This window comes from Triticum aestivum, chromosome 3B (assembly GCF_018294505.1).
Source record: "Triticum aestivum cultivar Chinese Spring chromosome 3B, IWGSC CS RefSeq v2.1, whole genome shotgun sequence".
Classification (NCBI taxonomy): Eukaryota; Viridiplantae; Streptophyta; class Magnoliopsida; order Poales; family Poaceae; genus Triticum; species Triticum aestivum.
The window spans coordinates 777,457,647-777,469,226 of NC_057801.1; the positions used below are offsets into that span (position 1 = coordinate 777,457,647).

General features: G+C 43.1%; 1 long non-coding RNA gene across 2 annotated transcripts; it reads right to left on the minus strand.

The window, feature by feature from the left end:
* Window positions 1-8,139: 8,139 nt before the first annotated feature.
* Window positions 8,140-11,291, minus strand: LOC123066523 (uncharacterized). Of its 2 annotated transcripts, none has more exons than XR_006431364.1 (4): window positions 10,654-11,291; window positions 9,832-10,065; window positions 9,008-9,185; window positions 8,140-8,376 (listed from the first exon to the last, which is right to left on the minus strand). It is a non-coding gene; the product is annotated as an uncharacterized lncRNA (long non-coding RNA). The 2 variants fall into 2 exon arrangements; XR_006431363.1 differs by having other exon boundaries at window positions 10,675-11,287.
* Between the last annotated feature and the right edge of the window lie 289 nt (window positions 11,292-11,580).

Sequence of the window (11,580 nt, forward strand, 5' to 3'; positions counted from 1 at the left end):
AATTCTTATCTTTTATGTGAGCATCATTGCCATCATCATGCCTATCTAGAAAGGCATTAAAGAAAAGCGCTTGTTGGGAGACAAAACAATATTTACCCTTACTGTTTTTGTGTGTCCACATGATTATTCTACTGTAGTAATCATGTTTTATAGCTTTTGTTTCAATAAAGTGCCAAGTAGAACCTTTGGGAACACTTGAGTGAAGTTTATGTGATCTTGCTGTAAAAAACAGAAACTTTAGCGCTCACGAGATTAGCTGCCATTTTTTTACTGGAGAGTGATTTTAGGTTGATTGTTTTTGCATATGATTAATAGACAAATTATTCAGGTCCAGCAATTTATTTCATAATCTTTGGGGTTCCATAAGTATACGTTTGATACAGATGACTACAGACTGTTCTGTTTTTTTACAGATTATGTTTTCTATGTGTGTTTGCTTATTTTGATGAATCTATGAGTAGTATCGGAGGGTTTGAACCATAGAGAAGTTAGAATACAGTAGATATTACACCAATATGAATTTAGAATGAGTTCATTACAGTACCTAAGTGGTGGTTTTCTTTTCTTATACTAATGGAGCTTACGAGTTTTGTGTTGAGTTTTGTGTGGTTGAAGTTTTCAAGTTTTGGGTAAGGAGTCGATGGACTATGGAATAAGGAGTGGAAAGAACCTAAGCTTGGGGATACCCAAGGCACCCCAAGGTAATATTCAAGGACAACCAAGAGCCTAAGCTTGGGGATGCCCTGGAAGACATCCCCTCTTTCGTCTTCATTCATCGGTAACTTTACTTGGAGCTATATTTTTATTCACCACATGATATGTGTTTTGCTTGGAGCGTCATTTTATTTTGTTAGAATTTGCTTTATGTCATTTAGCATAATGTTTTGCATCCTTACTTTCAATAAAAATGTCAAGGATAGCCTTTGCCATACTTATTTTGCTAGCATACATGTTGCTGTTTGAAAACAGAAAGTTTACCGCTGTTGCAAAAATTCCCTAGAAAAGTCAGAGAGTGGTATAACATTGAATCTTTTTGAATATCGAGATCTGATAAATTTATTACAGTGGGAATTTTAGTTCATAATTTTTGGAGTCAGGTATGTATTTATACTCTTGCATTCTTTACAGACTGTTCTGTTTTGGCAGATTGCTGTTATGGTAGCATTGTTTGCATATGTTTGCTTGTTTAATGATTCTATTTGAGGATAGGAGTGTTAAATATGCAGAGGAATTTAGTTTGAAATGTTGAATAATAATTTTAGTGATTTGTTATAGTAGAAAATGATAAGGTTTTGCATTGGTTTATATTAACATATCTCACGAGTTCTTGTTGAGTTTGTTGTGAATGAAGCTTTTGATAAAAAGAGAAACCAAGATTGGGGATGAAGCTTTTGATAAAGCTCAAGATTGGGGATGCCCAAGGCACCCCAAGATAATATTTCAAGAAGTCTCAAGCATCTAAGCTTGGGGATGCCCCGGTAGGTATCCCACCTTTCCTCTTCAACAACTATCGGTTAGTATCGGTTGAGCCTAAGTTTTTGCTTCTTCACATGAGTCGTGCTATCCTTGCAATTTCATTTTATTTTATTTTGCTTGCTGCTTGAATACAATACCAAGATCTGAAATCCTTTAATGAGAGAGAGTCTTTGCATAGTTGCATAATTATTTAGCTACTCATTGATCTTCACTTATATCTTTTTGGAGTAGCTTTTCATTTACTCGTGTGCTTCACTTATATCCTATGAGTAAATGGTTGAATAAGTTGAATGTCATAAATCTGAAATTATATATGTTTCATTTTCTTATCCCATGGGGAGTAATGACTTCACATCTAAGAAGTAGAGGTTGTAAATTTATTGACGGTTAGCAAGCATTATATTAGTCATTTGAACAATTCATGAAAGAATATTGAAGGAAGGGAGATTTCACATATAAATATATTATCATAGACATCTTTTATATTTGTGAGCACTCATTAAGTATGATATGCTAAAGAGTTGATGTTGGACAAGGAAGACAACGTAATGGGTTATGTTTTCTCGCATCTCAGTTAAAGTATATTGTCATGGATCATTCAAACATGTTGAGCTTGCCTTTCCCCCTCATGCTAGCCAAAATTCCTTGCACCAAGTAGAGATACTACTTGTGCTTCCAAATATCCTTAAACCCAGTTTTTCCATGAGAGTCCACCATACCTACCTATGGATTGAGTAAGATCCTTCAAGTAAGTTGTCATCGGTGCAAGCAATAAAAATTGCTCTCTAAATATGCATGAATTATTAGTGCGGAGAAAATAAGCTTTGTACGAACTTGTTATGGAAGCAATAAAAGCGACGGACTGCATAATAAAGGTCCATATACAAGGGGCAATATAAAGTGGCGTTCTTTCGCATTAAGATTTTGTGTATCCAACCCTAAAAGCGCATGGCAACCTCTGCTTCCCTCTGCGAAGGGCCTATCTTTTACTTTATGTCTTTTACTTTATGCAAGAGTCAAGGTGATCTTCACCTTTCCCTTTTTCATTTTATCCTTTGGCAAGCACTTTGTGTTAGGGTGATCCTGATATATATATCCAATTGGATGTACATTAGCATGAACTATTATTGTTGACATCACCCAAAGGTGAATACGTTTGGAGGCAACATTATAAGCTCCAATCTTTCTCTATGTCTGATTAAAACTTCATAACCACAAGTATTGCGTGAGTGTTAGCAATTGTAGAAGACTATATGATAGTTGAGTATGTGAAGTTTGCTAAATCAAAGCTCTGACATAGACTCTTCCTGAAAGTAAGATGAATTGCAATTGTTTGATGACTAAGAATGAAGTTTGCTAGTTTTCAAGAAAGTTTATGGTCTATGCTTTAACATGTGAATTGCTTGTTACTTTATCGTGAAAAGTTTTATGAAATGAACTATTGTTATGTCATATAATGATGCTAGAAAAGGTGATTGAAATTATCATTGATCAAACTTGTGCACCTTCTAGCATTCACACTTCATAAATTCTTTCTTTATCATTTACCTACTCGAGGACGAGTAGGAATTAAGCTTGGGGATGCTTGATACGTCTCCAACGTATCTATAATTTATGAAGCATTCATTCTATATTACTATGTGTTTTGAATGATTATGGGCTTTATTATACACTTTTATATCATTTTTGGGACTAACCTACTAATCGGAGGCCCAGCCCATATTGCTGTTTTATTGCCTGTTTCAGTATTTCGAAGAAAAGGAATATCAAACGGAGTCTGTCGTGGAATTGTCACGACAGATGTCCTAGTGTGAGGACTTAGTCGCGAGGCCAACGCATCTATGTGGTAGCTTGAGAGGGGTTGGACGGAATCGAGAGACGCACCATGCAAGACAAGGATTTAGACATCTTCGGGCCCCGGGAAACATCATCCGGTAAAAGCCCTACATGCTGTTTGTGGCTAGGTCTCATTATGATCATGAGAGAGTCACCGATAAGTCGGCTCTTTGTGTCTATCCCTAGAGGTTATTGTTTCTTCTTGCCTTGGCCCTCTTTGGGGAGCCCTGCCCCTCCTTATATAAGTTGAAGGGACGGCTTACATGTAGAGTCCTATTAGGATTAGAACTAACTTATTCTCTATTACAAGTCAGATACAAGTACGGATCTTGCTTCCTCGTAAAGGAAATATTCCTCATGCCTTCTGTATTAAGCCGGCCCACCATAATATGAGCCGGCCTACTGGGCCTTGGGCCTATTCTTCTATGTGACCCGCCGTCGGGGTCATCCATGAGTCGTCTGACCAATGAGCCGCCAGACCCGTGAGTCGCCAGTCCTCCAGCGGGTCATCGGTGAAGCGCCAAGTCCGGCCGGGTCATACTTCCGGTCGGGTCATACCGCGGGGTATATCCCCGACAGAGTCCAAACGGAATGAAACCTTCGGCAGCGTGATTTTTTGGAAGAATATGATCCTGGAGACTTGGAGTCCACGTCAGAAGATCCTCGAGGAGGCCACAAGATAGGAGGCCGCGCCCCCCTTACAGGGTGGCGGCCCCCTATCTCGTGGACCCCTCGAGCACCCCCCCCCCCCGACCGACTTCGTTCGCCTATATATCCCTACGTACCCTGAAACCATCAGAAATCAAGATAGATCGGGAGTTCTGCCGCCGCAAGCCTCTGTAGACACCAAAAACCTCTCGGGAGCCCTTCCCAGCACCCTGCCGGAGGGGGGATCCTTCACCGGTGGTCATCTTCATCATCCCAGCGCTCTCCATGACAAGGAGGGAGTAGTTCACCTTCGGGACTGAGGGTATGTACCAGTAGCTATGTGTTTGATCTCTCTCTCTCTCTCTCGTGTTCTCTCTCATGTTCCATCTATGGCACGATCTTGATGTATCCCGAGCTTTGCTATTGTAGTTGGATCTTATGATGTTTCTCCCCCTCTACTCTCTTCTGATGAATTGAGTTTCCCCTTTGAAGTTATCTTATCGGATTGAGTCTTTTATGAGAACACTTGATGTATGTCTTGCCGTGCTTATCTGTGGTGACAATGGGATATCATGTGCCTCTTGATGTATGTTTTGGTGACCAACTTGCAGGTTCCGCCCATGAACCTATGCATAGGGGTTGGCACACGTTCTTGACTCTCCGCTAGAAACTTTGGGACACTCTTTGAAGTACTTTGTGTTGGTTGGATGAATCTGAGATTGTGTGATGCATATCGTATAATCATGCCCACGGATACTTGAGGTGACAACGGAGTGTCTAGGTGACATTAGGGTTTTGGTTGATTTGTGTCTGAAGGTGATATTCTAGTACGAACCCTTTAATAGATCAATCCGAAAGAATAACTTTGAGGTGGTTTCGTACCCTACCATAATCTCTATGTTTGTTCTCCAATATTAGTGGCTTTGGAGTGACTCTTTGTTGCATGTTGAGGGCTTGTTATATGATCTATCTATGTTATTATTGTTGAGAGAACTTGCACTAGTGAAAGTATGAACCCTAGGCCTTGTTTCCTACCATTGCAATACCGTTTATGCTCACTTTTATCACTCGTTACCTTGCTGTTTTTATAATTTCAGATTACAAAAACCTTTATCTACTATCTATTTTGCACTTGTATCACCATCTCTTCGCCGAAGTAGTGCACCTATACAATTTACCATTGTATTGCGTGTGTTGGGGACACAAGAGACTCTTCGTTATTTGGTTGCAGGGTTGCTTGAGAGAGACCATCTTCATCCTACGCCTCCTACGGATTGATAAACCTTAGGTCATCCACTTGAGGGAAATTTGCTATGGTCCTACAAACTTGTGCACTTGCAGGCCCAACAACGTCTACAAGAAGAATATTGTGTAGTAGACATCACGTGACCAGTCTGATTCCCCCAATTCGTAAGCATACCTTTGCTCCTGAAGTTGACCCGGCAGGTCTTGTTGATGATGAAGCAGAATTTGAAGCCTTAAACAACATTGACTGGTCATCACCAACCTTCCAGGAAAAGGAGCAGAGTGCAGACATGGAGAGGGCTAACCCGGATGCCTCCGGCCAATCCTGAAGGTGAAGTTGTCATGGCGACTCAGTACCTGGTGTAAAAAACAATGCAAACTATTTGGAATTGATAAGTCCTGTAATAGGGTAGAGATAACTCTATTGTGGCCATGCCATCGTGCATGTTTTGATGCTTAACATTTTTAAGCCGCCTTGTTATATTCGTGCACACAGTTGATTATTGTTCAAATGAACTGTTGGGCCAAAAATGCGATCAAAATAATCATAGACTAGCTGGTTGATAAAAACACAACTATAATAAAATTTTCCACTAGCCCCACCGGTTCATATGACCCGGCTGGTAAGGATGAAGATCCGATATTTGGATACCCGGAAAATACCTTGATACTTAAGGGCTGGCGACTCATCAGTCAATATTGAAACGGATTACAGACATTATATTTATCACTGTAAGCCTCAGGAAAAATCTTAAGTCAAACAATGGGGCTTCCAAAAATAACTTAAATCACAAAAGAGAAATAACAATGGCAAGGCTACTGATTTGGATACGATCAGTGAACCATCCCAGAGGGGTTTAAACTAGGATTCGAATACGATCATGTAGCCCCCAATGGCTTTGGCTTTGTGCCGATCAAGAGGGTACCGACAGCTGTGTTCTCTTTGGTTCGAATGCGGCCTATGTTTGAACAGGAAGCCCCCTAATGACCTTGAGAGTTTTTTAACGACTCTGATTCGAATACGATCAAAGTCGGTTCCCGAATGGGGTTAAGCTATGATTCGAATACGATCAAGAAGCCCCCAAGTGAGCTCGGTAGTGTGCCAATCAAAAGGGTATCGACAACTATGTTCTCTTTAGTTCGAATACGGCCTATGTTTGAACAGGAAGCCCCCTAGTGATCATAATTGTGAACAGCTAGATTCGAATGGAATCGTAAGCCGGATCATAACGATTTGAGCCGGATCAAATACGACCCGCCCCCGAACGATCATGTGATAAAAAGATGAAAATAATAATGACAATTTTACCTTGTGAGAAGGGGGAAAAGGACAAAGGTCCTGCTTTATTATTTATCATAATATATACATTGGCAAAATATATACATTAGTGGACCCTATGGCTCAAGTGTAGTAGGGCCGGAGATGAGCAATGTCCATGGCCTCCGGGTCTCTTCCTCCGACTTACGTGAGTCTTTGTGCTCTCGAACGTCAATAAGGTAATATGACCCATTGTTCAAGTTCTTGCTGACCACGAATGGCCCCTCCCAAGGCGGGGATAACTTATGAGCATCAGTTTGATCCTGGATGAGCCGGAGCACTAAATCGCCTTCCTGAAAGGATCTCGACTTAACTCGGCGGCTGTGATAACGATGCAAGTCCTGTTGATAGATCGCCGAACGAGCTGCTGCCATGTCTCGATGTTCATCCAACAGATCAAGAGCATCCTGGCGCGCCTGTTCATTTTCTTCCTCGACATAAGCCACCACACGAGGTGAATCATGACGGATGTCACTAGGGAGAACCGCCTCATCTCCGTAGACCATGAAGAAAGGCGTATAACCCGTAGATCTGTTAGGAGTAGTGTTGATGCTCCATAACACAGAAGGTAACTCCTCAACCCAACAACCCGGCATCCGTTGCAAAGGGACAAAGATCCGGGGCTTAATTCCTTTCAGGATTTCTTGATTGGCTCTCTCGGCTTGACCATTGGACTGAGGGTGAGCCACTGATGAAACATCAAGTCGGATATGCTCACATTGACAGAACTCTTCCATGGCTCCTTTAGACAGATTAGTGCCATTGTCAGTTCTAATGCTGTGTGGAAAACCAAAACGAAATATCACCTTCTTCATGAATTGAACCGCCGTGGCTGCATCACACTTACTGACCGGCTCTACCTCGACCCACTTTGTAAACTTATCAACTGCCACCAAAAGGTGAGTCTTTTATCTTTGGATCTCTTGAAAGGCCCAACCATGTCAAGCCCCCAGACTGCAAACGGCCAAGTAATTGGAATCATCCTCAACTCTTGAGCCCGCACATGAGCCCGTCATGAGAACTTCTGACAACCATCACATTTACAGACACTACAAGAAATATGTCAACTTGTGACAACCACTATTGGTCACTGAAAGGTCATGGTTTTTCATTTGCGACCTTTTTGTGACCAAAAACAGAAGGTCAAAAGCTGAGGGTCGTAAACAGACTATAGCGACCTTCTCTGTGAGAAGGTCAAAGACGTTTATGACCAAAATACGTCTACTTTGGCGTTTTGGTCACTAGCAACCTCCCCAGGCCACGTAGGCATCTAGCATGGCAATCTGATGTGGCACAAGATTCAGCCCGGTCCAATTCGATTTTCTACATGGGCTAGCCCAACAATTCGGCCTATTTGTGTTTTTTTCTCATATTAATTTTGGCTAGGTAGATGGGCCAAGCCCAACAATTAAGCCTTCTCATTTTGGGGCCGTGGCCTTTTCTACTAGAAACTTTTAGTTTTTTTTAATATAAAAAAGGTCCACTAGTCAAATGGGTCCCAGATGTCAGGTTCAGGTATGTGGGTCCCAGCTAGCAAGTTCTTATTCTTCATATTTCAATTTAACAGTAAATAAATAACCAATATTTAAATTGGCACAAATAAAACACACACATAATACTCCAAATATTATCAGCCAGATTCAGTACGGAGCTCCTATTGTACAAATAACATATACTTTACAAGCTCTACACATAATAAGCTCTAACATATACAAGCTCTACAAGCTCTACACGTGATACATTTACAAGCTCTATACATTTACAAGCTCTACAACCTGCCCTGGTGTTAACCCTGGTGCTCTTCAATCTTCTTCAACATGGAGCTCCTTCGGTAGCGAGCACAAACTGGGCACCTGCATCATCACAGGAAGGCAATTTTAGATCATAAAAAAGAATGTTCCAAGCACAGTTTAGAGAAAAGAACCAAGTAAATTTGCCCTCAATCATACAAACAAAGTTTAGAGAAAACCAAACATGAACAAGCACTTATTATGCAGTTTTTAAAGTTTTTAATACATTTATTTTCTATTAGCAAAACTGAATATGCTACTTCTTGATTCATGGCTGCATAGTCCAGCTAGCTACACCAGTCTAGCTAGCTACACCAGCATGTAACATTGACAAATAACAGGTGGCCAAACTGGACCAAAACATGAGGATGTCATGTCAAGTGTTATGCCTAATCAAATCAAGACGTGGCTAACATGTGAATCTGAGTAGACATGCAATTACTCCCAAATAGATCAACCTTTCTTTCTCCAACGTGCACTACGTGTCATTGTATTACAAAAACTCCAAGATGCCACAGAACTTACAACAAAACCAAAACAAAGCAACGAAACCTGGAAAACACCCTAGAAGTAGATGTTCCAGTAGAAGTTGATGCTTGGTTGCAGCAACTAGTAGAGCCCCACATCCAACCCAAATCATGGCCAAGGCCATGCAGGAGCTACACCAGAGAAGAAGGAATGGGGAGGAGCTCACCAGAGGCAGGTTGTAGCTGTAGAGGAGACTCAGCCACACCACGGCTGTGGTGTGACCATCACCGCATCCAGGAGAGGATCTGGAAGCCACCGAAGCACCACTGCGGCGATCAGGGCAAGCGTCGGGCACAGTGGCGCCACCCCAGGGACATCACCGCACAGACATCTCCGGCCTCGCCCTGTTTCAAGAAATGTTCAGAACAACTTTGTCAGACTCGATCAATTCTGAAGAAACCACCTTCGTCGTCAGACACATACATACATACAGGAAGCAAAAGAAGAAGAAACAGAGCAGGGACCTGGTCGATCATGGGCATGAGTACTAACTATACTATAGAAGTAACAGAAGCATAACTAACTATATATATATATCCTATTTCTTCCACAAAGTGTGTATATAGATAGGTCAGATTTTTGAATGCATTGTTGTGTAAAAAACAAATATGTTGTTGAGGAATTTGATTAGATGCGTGCATGCCTCATTGGTATAGCTTTGCAGCATTGGGTCACAAGAATACCACATATACCCAGAGTTGCTACAGTGGATCAGCACAACATATTTCTGTGAGATCCAACACACTAACATACAGCTCATTTCAGGAACGCTCGAAATCTCCCGAAAGCATCAGAGAACAGATTTATCACAGAGGAATATAGCAATGCAGCATTACTACTAATGCTCCACTTTCAGCCAGCAAGCGATCAAATGCCCCACAGCCTAGAAACTAAGCATTGTCTACCACCAAATCTGGGAACAAGGAGATCTCATGGCATCAAAAATAAAGCGACACTAGATGATACAAATCGATCTCACCGCTCGCCCACCTGCTTGATGAGCCTGTGCACGGGGCTCCCGTTGGAGGTGAGGTTGGCGGTGTCGCGGTACGAGTCCCTGAACAGCCTGAGCAGGTCGAATCTGTTGCTAGCAGTAACTCCTTGAACAGCTGGGATGTTAGTCCAACCGCCATCTTAAGCACGGAAGGAATGCAAAATGTTCACATCAAATGGCCGAGCTTCAATCAGCAGCTCCTCATCTGTTAGTTGTGCTAGTTTATGACCCTGAAAATAAATAAATAAATAAAAGGAACATCATGAGCTTTCTTTTATAGGCTTGGCTATTTGGTAAAATTATGGGTTCACAATACACAAAGTTTTGTAGATATTGAAGCTATAGCAGTTGTTCCAACAGTGAGAAAGAAACCCAATCAACAGAAAACCCATGGGTAATATGAATTAATAATGTGGTTTGTAGTTACAAAACAAAAGTGATATGAGATTAGTGCATATTTTTTTGAAATGTACAAAGACATCACAGGAGTAAGTGTACAACCCAAGTCCAAGCAAGGGAAACCAGAGTCAGCAAGCAGACTCAACTAGCACTAAGTAGAGCCCAAAGACCATATTATTATTACCAAATCCGATGCTAATGTATTGCAATTTCTTAGCTCTTTCGTCACCCAACTTCAGTTAAGGAGAACAATGTTAAGACACTTGTAGGCAGCTCGCATACAGCATTAAAAGTTAAAACTGAAGTGCAGATAAGAAGACCAGATTTCAACACCTACGGCCACCTTATTATACATAATTAAAAAAAAGACGACCCTGTTGGTTTGACAGCAATGGTGATCGGGGGTATCGGAAGAGTACGGGAGAGTTAGGGTTCGTCACCAGAGGAGGAGGGGGGAGCCAAGGTCGGCGCAGATCTCCCCCGCTCCGGGGCAGTCTAGCAGAGCCAGCTGCGGCGGGGAGGGGGGTCCCTCGGGGGCGGCGGCGTGGCAACTCGTACACGTAGACCCTGAGCGGCGCGGGCGCCGCCGGCCACGCGCCCCGGGGGTCCCCGTACAGCCGGGACTACTCCTCCCTCTGGATCGCGGCGTCGAGGTCCCCGGGCGCCGCGGAGGAGGTGGCGACGCGGTGGGGGGAGTCGAGGAAGTGGTCGAGTGAGGCGACGAAGGAGGTGGTGGCGCTACTAGGGTTGGAGGGCGGGCCGGTGATGGGGCGCGGCGGCGAGGGGGAGCGGAGGAGAAGACGAGGAGGGCGCCGACGGTGAGCAGGCAGCAGGAGGTTGGATGCGGCGGACCTCCATGTTGACCGGAGAGGAGAAGAGGCGGGGCTCCAGCCGGCGGCTGCCTCGACCGCGGTGGCTCCTCCGCACTCACCGGAGAGGAGACGAGCAGTGGCACCTGCGGCGAGGAAGAAGGCCGGTGGAAGGAGAAGGGGGTGGGGTTGGGGGCATGGGCGCGGGGCGTGGATCTAGATCGGGGAGAGAGAGAGGGAGGCAGCGTCGATCTGAATCGGGGAGAGAGAGAGGGGGAGGTAGCGGGCGGGAGGGAGAGGGAAGAGAGGTGAGTGAGGTAGGGTTTCTTCAGATGGATAGACGGTTGGATTGCTAGCAATGGATGGATGGATGCCTGCCATGTCATCGATCAATGTGACAGATGGTTCCACCAATCACAATCTAGCATATGTAATTGTGCTTTTTCTCTTTTGTTTCTTTTATATTTTTTACCCTCTTATTTCGGGTAAACACTCAACATATTAGCCTCATGTTGTATGTTTAAATGACCTAATATT